Consider the following 22,956-nt stretch of genomic DNA (forward strand, 5'->3'; position numbering starts at 1 on the left):
GCCAGGGGCTGAGCTAAGTGCTTTATGTGCATGATCTCATTTAATCCCTACAATAATCCTGTGTTATCACTACTATTTATCTTTATCCTCATTTTAGAGATGAGGATAAAAAGACTTGTAAATGCGAAGAGTCAACCTGATAACTTCGATATCCCAAAGATCCTCATGCTACAAAACCTGTAAAACTTGTGGATAAAATACTGAAAAGAGAAGAAGGAGGGGAGGAAAGAAGAGGAGGAGAAACATTCCTTTAAATTGGCGAATTAGTGTTTTTGAAACTGCAGGCCCTGTTCCTCTGATGTGTAGAAAAATCCATTTAGCGGATTGAGGCCAACATTTCAAAAAGGTGATGGATTGGACTGGAACAGGAAAGGAAGTGAAGGAAATGTCAGCATCTACTGTAGCTCATAAGAATACTGACGGTAAAATGCTTACCCCCTCTGGGTTTGTGTGTACTGGGCTGCAGTGTAAAATGTATCTCTTCATGTGAGTCACTCTCAGAATTTACTCTGTTCAAATGCATATCTCGGCTTGTTAGAAAACTTCAAAATCTTTAGAAGCCAAAACAGAGCAGGGTTCCCCACTCTAGAGGCATAAAGATCTGCTGCATAAAGAACTGGCTGAAGGATTATGGCCTTTTTAAATTGAAGTTTTAAATCCATTATTAATTTTCATGGTGCTAACAAAAAATATTGAAAGGGAATACAGAAAGTACATGTAGCTACACTTCCTATTGGAGATAAATGTTTGCTGGTGAGTGTTGGAACATTTTTTTTATGCACATATTCTTTAAAGAGTTATTTTACCATTAAAATAAAAGATTTACTGAATGCACAGAAATTTAGGGCGTGGGGATACGTAACTAGTGGGTAGTAAGGGAAGACGCATTTCAAAGACAGTTTTGCGAAACTGTATCATCAGAATAATTCTTGAAAACTGATGAACAGAAAAAAATCAAGTATTGTTTTTTCCTATTGACAATTCTCCCAAAGACCAGCGTTTCCTCATCTCTAGTTCCATTAGAAGGTACAGCATTCATTTCTGTGATTCCACCTAACATCTCAAAATGATGCACTAAGGGAATATGCTTCGTAGTTGGCAGGCAGTCTGAACATCTAAGGGAGGAAATTCATTACCATTTCAGGACTTGCATACAGTGCTATCCAGACCACAGTGAGCATGATAAACCATAAGTTCAACTGACCTCCCACTGATATGCCTGGGACACCAGCAGGTTCTATTTCTAAATATCACAGAAGGAACCATGTGGAGTCCTCTGACTTTTGGAGCATTAGATTGAATGGGAACCTGTTTTTTATTATGGTTGGGAATAAAAAAAAATAATGTTTAACTATTCCATGACTTTAATGGAACACAGATTTGGTTTGTCTTAGAAATGACTGTTTGGCATTACAATTATAATTTGCTTGCAGCGCCAGGGAAGGCACACAGTGGAGCTGGCTTCCAAACCAAGAAGGCAAAGAAGAGAGAGGACAAGCCCTAAGATACATGTGCGCAGACACACGTACATAATACACAAATACATCACCAGTTGGTTCATTTGCAATTCATGACACTTTGGAACAGGGAATATTTTTTTCAAAAGGGAACATCCGTTCCCTGACAAACTCATAAATCATTTTATTTCTCTGCTACAAAGCAAAAAGTCATTTTTAAAACCAGCGTGATCTTTGAGTCTCTGTTCATTTGGCAAATGCATCTCATGCTGAAATAAACCTGCTGTCAGATTTGACAAGTCCACATTCCTTGAATGTATATGTGTTTTGCACTGTTCATTCAGAGATATGCCATTTTGGATAATGCCCTCAACGAGCTTCTCTCACTAGAATGCTTCACTTGGCATTTTTGTTCATCCCTTGGGCCCCTGCCAGTGTAGCCCTTTCACCACTTTTGAGGACTTTAAAGTTTCACCCAAGGCTTAAGTGTGATAGTAGAGTCTGAAAAGAATCCAAATGGGGCAGGAGAAATGAAGCAGATTCTAGCTAATAAGATTCTACAAAACACCATGTGTTAAATCTGGGGTTTTCACTGTTTTCTCTTAGAAACTCTGATCCTTAGCTGGGCAGATGTTAGATGGAAGGATAGAGCTGTTGGCTGTAAATTACTCAGTGCCCAGTGCTTCATCTGGACATTTGTATTTAACTATTCTTTCTCCCTGAAATGTGCATTCTCCAAGTATGGCCAACTCCTTCTCATCCTTTTGGTCTCAGCTCATTTAATTCTGATAATTATTCATTGAATTCCATGTTATTATCATCTCTTAAAGGATAAACTTAGGGCTCAATAAGTCTAGGTAGTTTGTCAACTAGCTTATAACTAGTAGAGACAGAATTCCAGCCCCATGATTCTGAATTCAGAGCCCATATTCTTAAAGATCACATGATGCTGTTTAGTTCTCTGTTCTAAAAAGGATCTCAGGTGAGTGTGGGAGGAAAGTTAGTTCTTTCGAACTAGTTCCAAAATGGAGGTGCTCTTGTGATGTTGCAGGAGTCTGGGGGTTCACTAGGGAATTCCTGAAGGAAGCACCCCTTGAGTTGTGTCTTACAGGAGTACTAGAAGAGGAGAAATACTCCATGTAAAGGAACATCAGACAAAATTGCACATGGTTGTGAAATAGCAAGAATTATAGAGAAAGCTAAGAAAATTACTATTACTTAAGCATCTTTGTAATAAGAGAGTGGCAGAAGCTAAGGCTGGAGACTTTAGCAGGACTACATAATAGGTGTAAAATGCCAAGTTACATTGCTTCCAACCTCAGAAGTAATGTAGAGTGATTGCAGGCAGCAGGGTGGCACGGTCAGACTTGCCTTTAGGAATATCCCTATGACTTGTCACGTGGAGAATGAATGGGAGCAGGGCAAGCCTAGAGGAAGGGAGACCTTGTAGGAACAGTTGGACTAGATGCTATGAACCTGAAGCAGGACAGTGATAGCAGACAGGGAGAGGGTGGGTCTGGTTCATGAGGATTTAGAAGATAAGAGCAGTAAGCCTTGGATTTGGGAGGGCAGCAGGGTGAAAATGCGTTTAGGTGTACACCCTGGTTTCTAGCTGATGTTCCCTGGTATCATTTTTGGAGAGAGACGGAGATCCAGGTTTAGTGAAGAAAAGGATAAAGCTACTTCTGTTTCGTAAATGATGGCACATAACAGCACAAGTGTCCATCATATCCTTGCACAGGAAGTCCTAAAGAGGTGACAGAACTGGGCTGGTGATTGGGAATACGTAAGCATAAGAGAGTTTGTTAAAACCATTGTCTCAAGGGAAGTGTGTAAAGAGAGAAGAGTAGACTTCTTAGACCCAGGGGCACACAGTATTTACAGAGTCGCAAGAGCAGAAGGAACTCTCGGGGGAAACTTGAACTCTGAATGGGGAGGGGGCCCAGGAGGCTCAGTCACCTCACTAGCCTGTGGCTGCCCTCTTTTATATGAAATATGGATCAACTTGTCTTTGGGGATGAAAAATAGTAGTGAGAAGGCCCTGTGAAAATGACTGTAAACCTATCATCTATCTGAGCGGGATGAGGCAAGGTGGTGCAAGGGTGGGGAACATGGAAGAGTTCTGAAAAGTTGAAATTGTTCTGAAAGGAGTAGACATTTTTAATATGTTTTTCTTAGCAAAATCCACAGAACTGGAGTTTAATTTAAATAACATGAACACTTTGAATGCAATAACTGTGTATGTTTATTATTTTTTAAACACATCCAGTTCTGGGTTTCTATGGCAGTAACTTTCACATTCACAAAGTTCTGGCCCTTAATTGTGACAGTATGCCCGATGTTCATTAGAAAATGGAATAGCAAAGAAAAAAATATTTTTAATTTTTACCGTTAACTATTTAACAGTTTGGTTTACGTAATTATTTTCTAATTAGACTTCATTTGTGGCTCGCCATTCCCATTCATATTGAGGCTTAACAGACTTTTAATGTGTGTCTGCTATCTGCCTGGAGCTATGCGAGGCACTTTGATGTGCAGTGTTTCCTTTAAAACTCATGGCAGGGCCAGAGTGAGGTCAGAAAGCCTTTGTCCATTTTATAGATAATGAAACTGAAGCTCTAAGAGGTGAAGTGATTTGTTGGAGGTTGCTCAGCCAATTAGAGGAGGTCAAGGATTTGAGCACATGCTTGCATGCACACACACACACACACACACACTTTTAAAATTCTATGTCCAGTATTTTTTTATTTATTTTTTCATTTTAATACAACTGCTGTTTCTAATTCTAAAATGTGGTTCACATCTTGCTGGTCTTTCTAACCAAATAAATCTTTTCTTTCCTTAACTCCTGAGAATCCCAATTCCATTGAACAAATGCATAAAAACAGGGGAATAAGTGAAATTGTCTACAAAAAGTAACCATACATAGACATCTGTGCAAATTGTTTCTGTACATATGTTTGATAGTTTTAATTACTGGTCTAACAGAAATCAGTGGGTAATATGTAAAGTTCAATATCAATGATTTTTCTAATCAACTTCCTTAAGACTAGTGAGTAATGGTGATTCACTTAAATTCATAGGGCTATTTAGTGTCTGATTAACTATATGACCCACTAAATCTTTAAATATGTCCGAATTATCTTTGAGGTTTAAAAACCAGATGATTAGACACAAGCCTGCCTTCAGTGAGATAGTCCTTCATTAATTTGGCAAATGTTGTTTGAGTACCTACTCTAAATGAGGCCCTGTGCTAGACACTGGGGCTGTGAAAACAAGACAAGTGTTACTCTTGAAGACATCAAGTGGGTCACTGTGAATGCATACTATGTGCCATCCATGTTTCCTATGGACCCACCAATAGTGGCTGTTGATATTAGCAGACCAGCTGAATGATTAACCCCTAAGTAGGAAATCAAGCACATAATTTCGGTAGTTTTTTTCTGTTTTGATTGTTCTTTTAGGACGTAACTATTGGTGGAGAAGCCCTGCTAGATAGAAGCAAGTCGTTGGTGCTTGGAATTACCTGATGCTCCTAAGTAGAAAGGAACTGCAAAACTGATGAAGATTACTTAAAAAGCCTCAGTGCAGAAATTCTTTACTCACCTGCAGACAGGTCCCTGAAATGCCATCATTATTAGTAAAAATAATACTAACTCGAAAAATAATGTAAAAATGGCTAAAATTTATGTGTGTCTATTATAGGTCAGCCCCTATCCAGTTATTCTACAAATATAATCTCATTTAATCTCCAGAACACCTCTGGAACGTGTGCATTATAATCATTGCACCCATGAGAAACAGGATCAGAGATATTGAATGGCTGGAGCCAGGTCATATAACTACTGTGCTTCCCAGATTTGTGCTTCCCAGGATGCTGATTCACAAAGTCTAAGCTGCAACTACTTTATGTTAAGGCTCCCCTCCATCATACACTGCTTACATTGGCATTGCCAAGACATTCTCCATTGGTGACCTTTCACTGTTTTTCCTTCGTATTTCAACTGACAGAGAAGCCAAAGATGTAACATACATGATCTCTTTAAGCTGCTCTGTAATACTGGGGTATGGGTATCATCCCTATTTTACTCACATAACTAATGCTTCTCAGAGAATTTTAGTAAGTTCCCCAAGGTCACGTGGCTTTCAAGAAATGAGTCCAGAGGAAGGAGCTTGTGCTTTGAAGCTAGAAATTTGGCTTTAAGCCTCATTTCTGTTTCTTATTACCTGTACGAATTATCTATTGCCGTGTAACAAATTACCTGCAAATTTAGCCACTTCAAATAACACCCATTTATTAGCCCACGGTTTCTGTGGTTAAGGAATCCTGGTGGGTCTTAGTTGGACCTTCTAGCTCAGGGTCTCTCACAAGATTGCGGACAGGCTGTTGGCGGGGCCCCAGTCATCATAAGATTCACCAGAGGTGAAATCCACTTCTAAGCTCCTTGTCAGGCAGGATTTGGTTCCTTGCAGGATGCTGGACCAAGGACCTGACCAGAGGCTGCCCTCAGTCCCTTGCCACATGGGTCTCTCCATAGGATGGCTCACAGCATGGCAGCTGGCTCCATCGAAGAGAGACCACAAGCAGGATGGAAGTTGGTCTTTTATAATCTAATCTTGGAGGTTGCAGCCCATCTCATTTGCTGTATTCTCTTCACTAGTAGCAAGTCACTAGATCCAGCCCACACATAAGGGGAGGAGATTACATGGATGTGAATACAAGGAGGCGGGCGTCACTGGGAATCATTTCAAAAGCTGCTTACCTCACTGCCTATCTGAGTTTATTTAGCCTGCTTTAGCCTTGATTTTCCCATGTTTGAAGTGAAAATAATATCCACATTGTACCTTAATGTGGGAAGTAAATGAAATAGGCTATGTAAAGCCCATGGCCTATAATAGTGGCTCAGTAAAGTATACATGATTATTATTATTGTGTTGATGTTGTAAATAGTGGAGCCAGAATTTGAGCCCAGGTGAATGTAATTCCAATCCATGCCGTCTTCACATCACCTGCTGTGATCCATTGCTTTTGGTCTGAGGCGATGTGTTCTGAGATGGACCCTCATTTTCTAAGATAATTTGATTTTAAACATTCAAGAAGAGTATTCTATCCTAGTGTCATGTGCAAAGAAGGAGGCAAGGTGCATTTTTTTTTTGTCCGTAACAGCTGTGAAATATGAGGAAGCCTTTGTAGAAGAGTTTTCTTTGTTCAAGTCTTTAGCTAGTCTCACAAGACATTTTAATGTTAATAGGGCTCCCAGAGGGGTAATATAATTGATACAATACTCCTCCAAAGCTGTTCTAAACATTGCAGTCACCAGAATGTAGTAATATATCTTCCCAGTGTCAGAAAATGCAGAACTCCGTCTTCCCTGACTCTGGGATGGTTTCTTTGAAGAAGAATCTTAGTGGGGAAGCTGACTCCAGAGCCATGGGAGCGAGCCTGATGAATGTGCTGGAAGGGGTGCAGTGGCCTTTCAAATGCCTGACCACCACAGGGGGAAATAAAAATGCTAAGGAGAATTAATGTGATAAGCAAGTGCTGTCAGTGAGCTATCAGAACACGCGTGGACTTTGGATTTTAGTAAGAACACATAGTGTGGTGGGAAGGCTGTGGGCTTTGGAGTCAGTCAGAAGTTCTGCCTCTTTCCAACTGGGTGGGACCTTGAGGAAATGCTTCTTTGAGACTCTCAGAAGTTGTCTAATAATAATTATATCACAAGGTTGCTTTGGTGTCAAGGATGACACCAAAGGTATTTAATAAATTTTAGACCACATCTTCCTCTTAAAGCTTGTTTTAATCCAGTAGTGCTGCTTAGCAATGAGCTCTCCAATGAGTGGGAGGAGAAGCCCTGACTTGTAGCACTGGCCTATTTCCATGGTGTGAAATCTTCTGCCATTCTGATTTCTAGCTGCTAAGCTGGTCGCTGGACATGGAATTGGCAGGAGATGTGTTTAATCAACGTTTGGGAGTTTCTCTGTCTCTCTGTCTCTGTCCACCTTTCTTTCATGCTCATTTGTGCCTCTTTTTACAAAATAATAATAATTAAAAAAAATGGTGGCTCTCTCTTCCTCAACACCCCTCACCCCCAGAAAGCCACTAAATGGACCACACCCACTGAAAGATGAGGCTTGGTTAGCAGGGTGCACCTTTGTCCAATGAAAAAGGCAGTCCTTTTCTTCTTCCTCTGCAGGACAAGGCCCTCGGTCAGTGCAGATGGGTTTGCAAGAGGCACATGGCCTAGATTTCAGTGGACACCCCTTTGCCTCACCCCTTTGGCTGACTACCTGTGTGTAGGATGCAACCTTCCAGCTTTATCTGGTGGCCTTGCCTTTTGTGGTTCCTCTGCAGTGGATCATCCCTCCCCTCCCTGTTGGCGAAGTAACTGCTCATCGATAGGCTGTACCTCCCAAGATAAGCAAATAAACCCTTGTTCCCTGTATTTGGTGCCTCTCTGAACAAGGAAGAAGGTAAATCCATTGTGGTTTGCTCGCAGCACTTGGTTTCTTGCAGAAATATGTGAGTAGATGTGAACATGTGTACAACTTGTACAGTTGGAGGGAAGAAACCAAAAAAGATGTGTGAAGTTTTCCTAATCATTAAAACACTCACTAGAGAGTCAACCATTGGCTTATCACTGAGATTCCTTCTAGTTCTAGAAAATGTTCATATCCCAAGACTCACCATATAGGATGGATTCAAATCACTTTCAGGAATGTGATCTCATTTGGAATATACCTTATGAGGTCAGTGGTATAATTATCCTATTCAGCAGATGAGGAAACAGGTTCAGAGAAGTTTATGTCATAGAATGCTGAAACTGGGCCTTAAACCTGGGTGTTCTGGCTACTGGTTTCTGACATTTTGAATGAATTATCTGTTACCTCTCATTAGCTCATCCTTCTGGACAGTCTTCCTTGACTGGGATTCCACATCTGAACCACAGAATACAGAAAATGATTTGAATGGCTTTATCTCAATTCTCCCAAGGATACAGCTAGTGCATTCTGGATGTGCAGGGAGAAGTTCATTCACTACAAGCAATGGCTACCTCAGGGCAATGGAGTTTAATTCCCTTACCCATAAAAGCTGTATAATTTGTGACTAGATGCTTCATACTCCCTATCTCCACAAACCTAAGGTGACCTGTTTAGGCCTGTGCTCAAAGACATTTTCCTTTCAATTCCACTGTTCCATTTCAGTTCTTAGATCCAATATCCAACTCCCTCCTAGGACAGATGAGATGAAATTTGTGGTCTTAGAAGATGTCCTGGGTTACACGTGCAAAATTGGTGGTCTGGGTTTCTGTGTTATCTTGAACAAATCTCCACATCGCTTGGCCTCAAGGTCTTTGTCTAATGACTTCTGCCCAAATCCGCACCCGGAAGGTTCTGTGAACACTGAAGAAAACAGCAACATGAAGCAAGGCATCCTGGCCTTCATCTACTGTGCAATGGGCTGAGGATTTAGAGGTAAAGTGTGGCCCGCATCTAGTAAAGGAGCTGGTATAGAAACAGCTTAGGATCACTGAAATGGAGGAGGGAACCCAGGGGGCAGGCCTGTGGAGGGAGACAGGTATGAGGACTTGGTGAGGCTTAGCCAAGAGATGGATTTTTGAACTGAGTCCTAAAGGAGGATTAGGGGTTTTCTAGGGAAGCATAAGATACTGGATTAATAATATGTATACACATGTACCCTCTATGGATGTACCTAATAACATTGATATAATATACATATATACATGTGCTTTAGTCACTCCATTCTATGAAACTGGCTGCTATGGATTGAATTGTATCCCCCACAAATTCACATGCTGAAACCCTAACCCTAACAAATTCATATGCTGAAACCCAAATACCACCCTGGTGTGATGGTATCTGGAGGTGGGGACTTTGTGAGGTAGTTAGGTTTAGATGAGGTCGTGAGGCTGGAGCACCAGAAAGCATGCTAGCTCGCTCTCTCCCCCACCATGCAAGGACACAGTAAGAAGAGACAAGCCAGGAAGAGAATTCTCACCAGAAACTGACTGTGCTGACACCTTGATCTTGGACATCTATCGTCTCTAGGAATGTGAGAAAATAAATTTCTGTTGTTTTCATGACCTAGTCTATGGCATTTTATTGTGGTAGTCCACGCTAAGTAAGATAGGGCAAAAATTAGAAGCTGGAAAATACCAAGTGTGGCAGAAATATTGGGATTCAGGATATCTCATGCACTGATGGGGGGAATGTAGATTGGCAGCCAGACTGGAGAGCAGTCTGGCACTATTCAGTCACATGGTGTATTTTGATCCAGGAATTTCTCCTCTGAGCATATATCCCAAAGGCAGTAATAAATGTAGGGGGATGGTTGTGGCTTCATTAGCTGTAGTGGCATCAAGATGCAGTCAACTGTGGGCAGTGTCACTAGTCACTAGGGGAGACTATAGGTGAATGGTGCTGGATGCACACCATGGAATACTATGCAGCCTATGGAAGTGATGATATAGATGTGCATATAGCAGAATGAATAACTTTTAGAACAAAGTTAAAATTAAGAAACATTTACATAATTTATGTAACATTAAAAGACAGTGCATATTTCACAAGAATGAATAGGATAAAAAATATATGCATTAAATGCATTGGAAATGTATGCTGCTGGCCATGATAGAATAACAGGACTTGATTTACCTTTCTATCTTAAATACTTAGAAAATTAAACAAAATAGAAGACAGAATGGTTTTTAGATATTGCACACTAGGCGCCTACTACAGTGATTGCTGAGAGAACAGTAACAAAGGAGGTGAGTCCCAGATGCTGTTGGTAGGGTGTTGAGGCCACACCATAGGAAGGGGGAACTTTTCAGTTCAGGAGACAGAGTTCAGAATTTTGCAAAACCAAGATAACAAAAATTTGCAGAGCAGAATATCCAAGTGGAAAAAGCTGTATACAGCCAGAACTCTCGATATCTATGGAGGGTTCCCCTCAAGTCTTCAGCCAGGTGTTGGCCTGTTCGTGTTATGTGGAAGTCTAAGGCTGGGACAAGAGTCACCAGAATGGAGTAGAAGGACAATCCATAGCCTTCTGGAAATAGGTCACGTTCTCACCTGCTAGAGGAGGAAGAACTCCAAGTGCATAAAGCATTGAATAATGTCTTAAGAAGGGTATTGTCTTACTATTAACCCTAGACCGAAGTTCACTCTGGACTTACCCTGACAAAGTTTAAAAACAAGTGTCAGAGAGACCAAACTGTTGAGAACTGAACTGCATTCCACAACAAGGCCCAGCGATATGTAAAGGAATATGACAAAACACAGTACCCAAAAATATAAAATTCAAAATTCAGCCTTCCCATTACTTTTGTGATTACTATAAATTAACACGCATTCACATAAACTTCCCTTCACTGTTTGCTTGGTCCCTCACATCATCTACTGGAGGGAGAGTTGATGTGTTTATTTCCAGCTGACTGAAAAAAAAGTCAGAGGGAAAAAGGAAAAGAATCGGAACTATCAGCTGTGTCATCTTTGCTTGTCTTCGCTTAAATCACTGTTCCAGCAGTCACCTTTCTGCTTCTGGATTCCCATTTGATCTTCCTTCTTGTTCGAACACAATAGCCAGGTACTAGAGCCTGGTGAATAGAGAAAATGTCTGCTCCTTTCTGGCAAAACCAGTGCATCAAAACTATGGTGATCACCATAAAAATGTCTGAATGCAGAGCTTTCTGTTTATCCTGTGTATTCTTGCTTTTCTCCATTTGGAAATTTCAGGAGGCTGTATGGATCTCCTCCACTTATTTGCTTTCTCATGTGTTTTGGTCCCATCTACCACAGGTCCCTGAAATAAAGGGATTGTTCCCTAGGATGCACAAATGAAGCTTTATTCTAGTTTTAAAAAATTATCCTGTGGTAATTTCAATAAGGATGTACAAAGGGAGAGGTTACCTTCTCTTCTCAGGGCACCGTCTTGTTTGAGTATCTTTGGCTAATACTTGCATTCTAACAGGGTATTGAATTCTATAAGGAAATAAAGTCAAGATAGTATGCATTTCCACTTACCCTGAAAAAACATTTTGGGAGGATCAAGAGGGTCTTCAGAGCTTTTCAGGTTTTCTCTATCCATAAGTTTAGTCCCGGTAATAAGTAAAGGAACCCAGTTAAATGTTGGCCCTGTCATTGCTAAGTTGTTTTATTCTACTGGACTGTGGAAAAACAGAGAGTGGTCAGTGCGAGTATTATAATTACTTTAGGAAGCCTTTGCAGTTGTCCCACACTATTCCAGTGGGAAACAAGCCTTGTTCCCTTCTTGTGTCATAAGCAATGCAACAAAGGGGACAGGAAGCCCACACACGTATGCTTGGAATTAGTGTGCCATATAGCCAATTCTCCAAGCATCCTTTTAGAACCATTTTAATAGAATCATCTCCCTGTAATAAAGAAGATTTAGGGGAGTGTTTGTGGAGCCAAAAATTCCACATGCACAGACCCATTAGGATCAAAGAATATTCGATTGAATATTTTCTACATAAACTACTATGACTGTCTCCATGCGCTTTGAGAAAACCAACCCTGCTTCTGCACACAGGCAATTAGAAAGATCAGTTAGAGGGAGGCCACCTACTTGTGAGAGTAGTCTTGGAGGAGACTTTGACCAATGGAGGGAGACATTTCATTTTAGGTGGCAGCAAATTTGCTTTTGAGGGGAGCAAGTTATAAATACTAGGTTAATCAGGGAAAGGCTAGTCACTTCAGCTCAGGCTGCTGCCTGAAGAAAATTGCGCTTCCTTAAAGCCATTGTCCACCCCGGGTTCAGAAGTATGGAGACCCAAGAATGTCATGTCTGTGACTCATGCACAGTTCCCAATGTGTGCCTTTTCTTTGTGGGACATGATTATCAAGCAAGCCCAGTGTTTTAGTGGTTAAAGAGAATTTCACATGCCTTTCAAATAGTTGAGCGCTGGTCTTGAGGAGGGCAGTCTAATGCAAATGCTTTGTTCTTTCTGGGAAGAAAGCCTGAATGAACAAGGGTCTCCTCTCCACCCATACCATCTACCAAAGAATTCTATGCCCTCTCGTAATGGGAGACAAATAGATTAGAATCTAGCAGTATAAAGCCGACGCAAATGTGCCCTTGGACTTGTTTTATGGGTTTATCCCTTACAGTATCCTGAGAGCTGCTCCTAGTTCAGATGAAGACAGTTTAGAATGTTGGACGGGCTTTCTGCTGACAGTATTAACTTGGCACTAGATGCCTTATTTCACATTCAAGCACTGGAAGATCATTTAATGACTAACATTTGGGTTAAATATGTAAACATTGTTTATCTTTGACATTATTTCCCTTAAAAAAAGGCAGTAACAGCAACGATTTTTCCTCCTGTTCCTTTCCTCATTTTAGCCTGCACGAGGGGAAGGAGGTTGGTGGAATAAGGGTGGGGAAGGCAGTGATGACAAGATGTCATCTCTCCTTACACCTTCCAGTTTTGCTGGAAATGTTGACATGACACAGAAGGTCTTGCCTCAGGGAGCCCCATGGGTTAAAACTGATAAACGTTTACCACCAAATCCCTTTGTTTAAGGGATGTTATCATGTCACATTTCTGAAAATACAGAATGCACCCTGGATAATATTTTCACATATGCTGATAAATGCAGCTGCCAAGAAAAGCATGATTTGAAAAAAATTCAAGAGATGTTAAGAGTTGTGCACAGAATTTATATTTTCATGGTCTTTCTCGATTCTCTCAGTGATGTTGCTAGGTTTACCTATTCCCATCATTGCTTTCTCCCAGCTTGACCTTGTCCAGAAAGAGAAGAATAGAAATAATTAAAGCTGGATTCTTAATTTTCAAATAATAGATGGTAGAGATAATAAACTCGCCCCATTTGGAATGAAAGAGAACACACACACACACAGCCAAACCAAACCAAAATGAAAGATACTTTTGAAAATGTGAAACAAAATCACTCATACTTCATCCATAATAAAACATCCTAATATTTTTATTTTTATTTTCTAGTCTCCAGTTTATATATTTTGTATCAATGCAGTCATTTTAAATTCCACCCTCCAACTTTCATTAAGGAAACTGAGCCAGTTTGGCAGTCATGATTATCAGTTTTTATGTCTCCAGAGTGATCAATGGAAATAATATTCTAAATTTTAACTAGTTATTTCCTCATTTTTGCAAAACTAGGTTGTTTTGAGTTTAACCAGTCATAGATAGAATTGCAATTACCGTCTTAATTCCTTGGCTTTCTTAGGGAAAAATTTAAGAATTTTGAATATTGGTTGTTAACATTTTTACCATTTATAACAAATTATTTTGTTAAAGTTTTGCCAAGAGTATCTATGGGTACTATCCCCTATATCTTTAATTTCAAATAGCAGGCCAGCTTTACGGAAGCAGTAAGGTCTGTGTTGGATGTTCACAGATACAGTGAACGTGTGTGGAAATACAGGTGGTCAGGTGGTGAGAAAAAGCAGTAAGCACCCCTGGTTATTCTAATGCAGAGTCAATGGATGACACTTTGATAAACATTCAATAACCAATTGCTTTTCTCTTTGCATTATCTCCTGTGAGTAAAATCTATTGCCTATTTTACCAGGGTATAGAATTGTTTAGTTCCCATGGATTATCTTGTCTCTGGCTTCATTTTATTTTTCTGCCCTTATTTTTCCTTAATCCCAGTTTCTTCCTTTATTTATTTTTGTAGCCATCTGTCTCCTATTAATTGCTTTGAGACCACCTTTTGAACTAGATCAGAATAATTTTTTAAAAAAGAATTCTGCAAGGAAAACACCCTAATGTACCATATGCTCACTGAGTAATTGCTGAATAAGTGAATATACACTGTTTAAAAGGCTCTTGAATGTTAAAAGAGCATTTGTTTCTTTTCATACTCATTTTTGTCAAGTAAGCTAGACAACATAAAGCCTGGTGTGCTAATTTAGGTTCTTGCTAATTGAAATTCTTATTGTCCTACTACTTTATAGTTTAAAAAGTAACTTCACCTCTATTGTCTTGTTTAATCCTCACAAGAATCCTGTGTGTTAGAAAAGACTGACCTCACTTTTTCTATTTTTACAGAAAAGTGTGCAGAAGACCAGAAAGTGAAGAAAGGCTTGAGGTCTTGCTGAGATCATGCCCCCTGTCAGGGCTCTACCTGGGTTACACTGTGGCAGGTATCATTTTCCTGATTTTATAAAAAGCAAGTGGAATTTCGGAGGAACCCAGTAGCTTGCCTAGGGACAAGGAGAGCACCCAGGCCAGTTGGATCCCAAGTGCTACGCTTGTTACATCACTTGCCACTGAGCCCTGTGGCCGCCACTGACGGAGCCATGGCCGCCCTCCTTCTGCAGGCGAGGGAACTGAGGCTCAGAAGGGCTGTAACCTGCCTAAATTCATGCAGCTCCTCAGTGGAGCAGCCAGAATGTAGATCACAGTCTTCGTCAAAAAAATCTGTGCTCTTCACTACCTGGGTGAAAATACAGAATATAAGCATCTAGAGTTACTTCGGAGGTCATCTGGTATAACAACAATAACAAAGACAACAGCTAATTTACTGAGTACATAGTATGTGTCAAGCATCATAAGCATCATATATACATATATATGTGCATGCACACACACACACATGTGCGTGCGCGCGCACACAGTTCTCATAACAACCCTATGAGGAGAGTACTATTGTGAACCATCCCTTCCCCTTTAACTGATGATAAAACTCAGGCCCAGAGATGTTAAGTAATTTGCCCATAGCCACAAAGTTAGTAGGGCAAGACAAACCTTGTGCTTATGTGTGATTTGCACTATACAGCTCATAAAGCCTTCTCTGAGTCCCTATGCCTCCAGAGACAAGGTATCTCCACCTGATGAGGAAGTCTGTTCTGACTGTTAGGAAACTCATCTGACATCTGCCTCCTTGAGATGCCACTCATGGGTCTAGAAGAGTGTTTGGCACATCATTAGCACTAACAGTATTTGTTAAATAAATGCATGTGTTTCTTTCAAAGTCTTATTATGTAGGTCTATTTGCTTTCCCCCGGCCAAGGTTTTTCTGAGCCTGGAGTACTGCATCATGTTTCTCTCTGTTATGTCTTTTCTAGAATGCAAGCCTTCATCTCATTTTTTCCAAACATTTCCTACCTGTCAAATTTTTAAAATGCCTTCATCTATTCTTCTAGAGCCTTCAATATAGGACGAGTACTATAAGGAAATGTTATCTTCTATTCCATTACAGAAAACCATCCTAAATCTGAAAAATACTTGTTCTCAGTTAAGTAATAAATATGGGTACATCTCCCATTTCATGGCCTCCCATTTCCATTCCTGAACTCCTGGAATAAGGGGCTAAGGAAATATCACAATAAAAGAAATTTGCTCTCTTTAAGGTAAAATAGGCAGTGACATTGTGATTTTTTTTCTTTTTGTTATAAATACCCAAATTAAGGTTGGGTCTTCTGTCCATTAAGACTTTTTAGTATATTTCCCCCCATTAAAGTAAAATATTTTTTTATTACTAAAGAGACTATAATATTATACGAAGAGATTTTTCCCTATCAAAGTTGAAAATATGAATATCATTTATCCATCAATCTCTGTCCTAAGTATATACCATAAAAAATTGTGTTCATATATGTGCCAAGAAATTCCAACACAGATATTTATATTAGCATTGGTCCAAGTAGCCAAAAATTGGAAACAATGTAAATGTTCATCAACTTAGAAAGGATCAATATATCACAGAGTGTGCGTATAAAATAGGATATTATATAGCAATAGAAACAAACCAATTACAGAAACATGCAACACAGTGGATGAATCTTAAAAACGTAACATTGGATAAAAGAAGTTGCACTCAGGAGAATACATACAACTTGAATCCACTTATATAAGGTTTTAAAACAAAGAGTGCATTTTTTCAGAAGGTATAGAAAAATGGTTAACAATAAAGATAAAATTATTATCATAAGAGTCAGGGGTGCAGATCTTTGGCGATGGGATGGTGGGGCATGATGATTAGGAAGAGCATCTTCTCAGGTGCTAGTGACAATCTCTTGACATGGGTAGTAGTAAATGAGTATTCAACAATATTTTATAAACTCTGTAGTAGGGGTTTAAACACTTTTGTTTATGTACATGTCATATGGCTCAGTAAAAAAAAAAACCTTAAAAAATACCACTTAGGAGAAAAATTAATTGCCACATGCTTACAGCTCAAATACACCATCGAAAGCTTTTCAGTATATTTCCTTCCAGTCAAGAAAATATACTTCTAGCTCTTCATCTGCTTCACTCCTTGCTTCTGTAAAGTACAGTGGGATGGGGGAGGAGGAGGAGGAGGATCTCCTCTGTTTGGATGCCTTTGAGATTATTTTCCCCCATATTTGAATGAGCCACATTGAATAAACAATGAGTTAATGGTGAAATATGTGCCTAATTAAGCGATGGCTTCTCCAGTGTATTTCAGGTCCTTAAGATTTACCACATTAAAGATAATGAAATATTAGATTGGCCATGTACGGCTCTCCTCTGGTGAGACCTCATTTTGTGAGATGGTAAACAAACTGCCAGGCTGTGGAATTTACTAGAAGCAGTAAGTAGGCGCAGGAGTAATAAGCAGTGCCTAAGTGAGCCTTGGTTATGCCTGTCAGCCTTGTTCTCATCTGTGGGGAAGCTTTGTGCCTCACTCTAGTGTGTTATGTCAGCTGAGAAATGGAATTGTGGGGCTCTACACAGCTCTCAGCTATCTTCTTGCCAAGTCTTCCAAGACGTATAGCTTCTCCCTTAAACGATTCGCCAGACAGGCATTCGGTATGCACTCTATATGCTCCTTCACTGACCTCCACATACATCACAAAACATTTTTGTTTTATTTGGATTGCAACATTGCCTAAATATTTGTCCTTATTTTTCTAAGATGCATGGAAACTGGATCAGGCTGAATATGAAGCAAACCAGGCCTGTCTAATTCATCCAGGCCACTCATTAATGTCCTCCCATTCATTCAGAGCTGGGGCTCATTTTGGCTCCTTCCCATGGTGACTAAGAGTGGGGCTCAAAACATCAATAGCTCCTAGGTCATTTATCTTCATGAGGTCATTATACCAAGGCCAGGCGTATCTCTGCAATTTGGGGAGATTAACAGGCTGGCATGATATGTCTGTCTTCCAGACCATCTGATGTGCTTTTCTGAATTTGACAATGACTTTAGTAGGGAAAATTTATTTGTGCCTGATTAAATTTGTTCAGGACCATGTACCAGACCTAGGCTGTGTGCTGGAGCTCAGAGGGAAATTAGATTTCACAACTGACATGCAAACAAATGCATCTCAATCCAGTAAGAGAAAATGCAATGTCAGGGGTGTTTATGGGGCATTGACGAAGAAATTATTAATGGTTATTACTGAGAAGGCCAAGGGCAGGGAAAGCTTCACAACAGACTGATACTTACACGAAGGAAGGAAGATTCTTTCCAGCCCTGACAAAGCAACTCAGAAAAAATAAAACTGAAGCATCCACGGGAAAAGTGAGGGACCTAATTATCAGATGCCCCAAAGAACACTCACAGCTAAGGAAAAAAAAAAGTCAGAAGTAGCTAGGAGCTCAATTCCATAATCCCATCAAGTAATCAAAACAGAACAAACAAACGACAATGAAAAAACCTAGAAGTTCCTTCAAAATGGAAATACTGCCTAGTAAATAATCCTCTATAGTCGTACTCAATTCTGTAGTCCCAGTAAATGCATATTGATGAAATGAGTGAATGAATGAATGAATGATTTCTTATACAATCTGAAAATACATATGTACTCATATGTAGAAAGTGTCACATGAATAATATGTAAAAACAAGCAGACTTGTGGAGAAGGCTGGCTCTAACTGGCCTAGCTGTTGGAAGCATGGTGCTGTAACAACTTGATTTCAATGCTGGAAACCAAGTGTAACCTCGAGAGTAAATACAAATCATTCCAGACACCTGTAGAAGACTTTCTTTTACCCTTGCTTGAAAAAGAAATTGAGTGAGAAAGAAAGAGACAGATGGGTTTCTGTTTACTTTCTTCCATACCATTTGGCTGCATTAACAACGGTGTCATGGCCCCTAACAGAGAAGCACTCACGAGCAAACCACAGCCAGAAGTTCAGTTTCTGAGCCGTCGTCTGGCGTCTTTTGGCCACCCATGCCACCTTCACAGTGTTTCTTCAGAAATAACCTGGCTAAATGTGTTCTAAATTGCCTGGTGACCCCCTCAGGGGTAACTCCAGGAGCTTTTCGCACCATGCCATATTCAAGTGGGGGTGCTCTTTCCTTCCTTGAAGTGGTGTTTGATCATAGATCTCGAGATGGTTAGGCGGGATGAGTCCCAGGAGCTTTGTAGGAGCAAAGAAGAGGAATCAGCCCATCGGGAGACAGAAAGTGAAGGTGAAGGAGAGAAACAGTAAAGGTTTTCTAGAAGTAAAATCATCTGGACTGAAACTTGGACAAGGAAAAAGGGTTAGCCGGGCTAAGAAGTAGAGAATATATTTGGAGGGAGAAAGAACAGGATGTGTATAACATGAAGGAAAGGCCAAGCTAGGGCGATGGGCATCTGCAGGGGGTCTGGTTGCAGAGGACTGAAGGTTGCCTGTGGGAAGAGGGCCAGAAGTGAAGCAGCAGAGCTTGGCCAGAACCAGAACTTGAAATAGCTTGTATGGATGCTGAAGAGTTAATATTTATCCTTAAAGTCAGGGACTGTAGGACAGAGCACTCACGTCACTGTGGTGAAGGAACTGGACGGAAGCAGGGCTCTCTGGGACACTCTCATTATCAGCAAGGAGTGGAGGCAGCATTGGGTAGGGGAACCCTAGGACTTCTTTGGCCCCATGACAGCACTTGTCCCAGATTGCCTTGTTTTCGATTTAATTTTACAAAAGAATGATCTTTCAGGCAGGCATCATGTCCTTTTTTTTCGTCCCCTAGCTCCAGGTTAATTTACTTGTATCACAGCCTGTGTGAATATGTAGGAATGGAATGAGCAGACCATTCAGACTGAGCTAAATGTCTCCAGGGCCTCCTCTAGTGGAGAGGGGTCACCCGTGTTTATGTTTGCTTATGGCCTGTTCACTTGCTAAGACCTCCGTCAGAAGGAGAGGAAGTGAGAATGTTACATCATACTCTTCTTTCTTGTACTCTGAAAATTAAGGCTAAAAATAACAGAAGTGATTATACACTGGTAAAATTCAACTATGCTCTGACCGTTTATTAGCTATATACTTACTAAAAATTTCTTACAAAAACAGAAACCTTGGAGCCCTATCATTAGGGAAACTGTTTCACACCCAGAGATCGCTTTTTAGCTAGAAAGACTATTCTTTTTTATTTGCATGAAGTGTTCTGTTTTTATGTGCCATTATCTAAAAAGTTAGGCAGTGCATTATTTATCAGTAATTATACAGATATCCTAAGAGAGCTGGAGGAGAAAGGAAAATGGCTTATGAATGGTCATGTCTTAATTTATTCATTCAACAAATTTTATTGAGCATTCTACAATGGGCTAGGAGCCATTCAACGCCCTGGGGATACTGCTGCGAACAAGCCAAGCTAGGTCCTTCTTCTCATGGAGATATTTATTCAAAGTGTTGGGGAAGGGAGTCAAACAATCAAAGACAGACAATGAAGCAAGCTAAATTCAAAAAGTATGAGGTAGGTGTTGTGGAAAAAACAAAAGACAGCTCTGTGGTATGGTGATAAGTGAGTGGTAGGAAGAGAAAATCTCATGAGAAGCAATTCTGGCTGAAGCCTGACTGATGAGACAGTGTCAGCCATGCAAAGATTTGGGGAAAGAGCATGCTAGAGAGAAGGAATGGCAGAATTCCTGGGAGTCAGCATCCACCTGGTTTGGGTGAGCAAGGTGGAAAGAACTGCCCAGGGCAGCTGAAGCGTAGAGAGCTTAAGGGGAAAGTGTGCGTCAGGAGTGAGGTTCGTCCACAGTGACTGGGTCACGTGGAGCTTTCTTGACCGTGGTAAGGAGTTTGAAATTTTATTCTAAGTAGCTTGGGAAGTCATTGGAAGGCATTTAAAATGTGAGTATTATAATATGGTTTAAATTTTGCAAAGTTCACTTGGCTGCTGTGCAGAAAATGGATGGAAAGATGACGAGAGTCAAATTAGATGTCAAAGTCTGATCTAAGGGTCCATGTAAGTGGTCATCTACCAGGGTTGGAACAGTGAGATGGAGAGAAGGTAAGAGATCATGGCTCTATTTTGGACTTGCCTATGACTTGTGTGTGTGTGTATGTGCATGTGTGTGTCTGTGTGTGTGTGTGTGTGTGTGTGTGTGTGAGAGAGAGAGAGAGAGACAGAGAGAGAGACAGAGAGAGAGACAGAGAGAGAAATAAAGGCTAATGTCAGAAATCAAGAGAATTGTGGTCTCCTTAAGATCTGGCATGGAAGTAGCCCTAAGTGTTTGATGCTTTGTAAACACATTTCTCTTTATTTAAAACATGATCATCCCTCTGAATAATGATTTAATAACCACACAACCTATGCATCATGTGAGCTTTAAGTGTTCTGAGAGGTTTTTTTTAAACAAAATTGCATTTAGAAGTAAATATTTACCTGAGGGCAACTCATTTGTGGAATTAAGTCATCTTTGTGAGGCATTCCCAATTATTTTAGTAACTAGTGAGCAGCATAATGTCTATGGAATTAAACAATGTGGAGTCTTTATAACTATCTTACATGGGAAACATAAACATACGCCTTTTGTTAAAAATGCAGTTACACACAGGACAAATTTCTTAGTACCTCAAAAACATGTAGCAAATATATGTTCAGTGCCTTACTGGGTACAGTTAGAAATCTTGAAAAAGCAGGAAGTCCTAACTTCTGTGTCTTTCCCCAGTTATGAAGCAAATTCCAGGGTCCTAGAATAAAATTCAGCCATGCATCGAGTCTATACTGTGTCTGTGTTGGGCACTTTCCAGACCGCTAGGGACATAGAGAGGAATGAGAAGTGGTCTCTGTCCTCGAGGAGTTCCTAGGCTAGTGGAGAGAGAGAGAGAAACAAGCCACAGCATGGGGGTGATATGTGCTGTAGATAGATACAAATGCAGGGTGCTGCTGTGGATGCCCAGAGGGGCAGCCAGCTCACGGAGGAGTATGTGGGTGGTCTGCTCAGGGGTCCCAGGGAAGGCTCCTTGGGGATGGAGAACTTGAAGGGAGAGCAGGAGCTATGAATGGATGAAGAGAGGGGAAAGACAGGGAAACCCCCATGAGGCTTGGGAGGTGAGAGAGGGCCCAGTGCCGGGATTGCAATGGAAGTGAGGAGGATCAGAGCCACAGGCGGGGTGGGAGCCCCCCGAGTTGCGGAGGGTCTGGCCTGCCATGCTGAGGACTTCCTTCTGAGGATCATAGGGAGACCCTGATGGGAGTCAGTGGCAAGAGGAGCCCGCAGATTGGCCTTTTTCAAAGATTTGTCTGTTCTCAGGGTGGATGGGAGCTGAAGGCCAGCATCTAGAAGCAGCTAGAAAGGGTGGGATGCTTCTGGGTCCCCAGACAAGCCAACTGAGTCTCTAAGGTTGGGAAGAAAAAATCAGGAAGTGGAGTAAACCAGGGGAATGAGAAAGGGGGGTGAGGAAGGAGACAAGGCTGCTTCAATTGAGGCTGAACCTGGACTACTTGGTATTTTAACAAAAAAGTAAGCAAACAGGTCACCAAAGTGAAGGCTGTCCAACCTTCAATAACTGTGAAGGACAAAAACATCCCATTTCTAGCCTAAGATTTTTTTTTTCTAGTTTAAGTCTTTTATTTCAAAGATGAGATCCATGACCCATGAGTGTCAGATTTCATTTATTAGTGTTGTTTGATGCTAGTTTGTGTTTTGGATGATTTTTTTAAAAGTGATATTTGTGTTGCTTCCTAAGCATTTTGCCTTATCAAGCCATTAAAAATATAAGACCTGAGTTTGTGATGGGGGTGCAAAGAGATCCGGTGAAGGAGCTTGGTTCTGGAAGCATCTGGAGCTCAGGCTTGCAGCCTCTAGGGAGGTGGGCCAGCCGCTTTCCCCTCACTGGGCTGTCTTGTGCTGTAAAATGGAGTGGTAAAAATTATCCTGAGACTCTTGAGTCATAAATTGGTGTTCATTAATTCAGGTTGTTTATTTTAACTTAGTTTATGTATTTTAACTTATTTTAATCCTTAAAACACTCCTGTGAAGCAGATGGTCTATTATTAGTCCTCTTTTACAGATGAGGAAATTAAGGCACAGAGAGGTTCAGTGACTTGCCTATAGTCACACTGCAAGTAAGTGGATAACGTAGGGTTCGAACCAGACAGTCTGACTCCAGGGTCTTTACCCTTAACCATTGCACTGGATAGCTGCCTCCCTTGCCTCAGTTTAATTTTCCATTCTGCTCTAGATGCGCATTTAAGTTGTTCTTTCGCAAATACAAACACTGCTTCAAGAATCATGCTTCCAGGTAACTCCTTGCTTTCCGTGCAACTATCTCCCACCGACAATTTGTTAAACTAA

The 22,956-nt window shown here is 40.7% G+C and overlaps 1 long non-coding RNA gene across 4 annotated transcripts in view; it reads left to right on the forward strand.

Annotated features, from left to right (window-relative positions):
- The window catches only part of LOC140847176 (uncharacterized), a 393,974-nt gene that overhangs the window by 365,398 nt on the left and 5,620 nt on the right, over positions 1-22,956 (forward strand). For all 4 annotated transcript variants that reach the window (XR_012126880.1, XR_012126892.1, XR_012126889.1 and 1 more), the window contains one exon: positions 14,531-14,625. This is a non-coding gene — a long non-coding RNA (uncharacterized lncRNA). The remainder of the gene's footprint in view (positions 1-14,530; positions 14,626-22,956) is intronic.

Source organism: Manis javanica, chromosome 2 (assembly GCF_040802235.1).
Source record: "Manis javanica isolate MJ-LG chromosome 2, MJ_LKY, whole genome shotgun sequence".
In the NCBI taxonomy this organism is placed as follows: domain Eukaryota; kingdom Metazoa; phylum Chordata; class Mammalia; order Pholidota; family Manidae; genus Manis; species Manis javanica.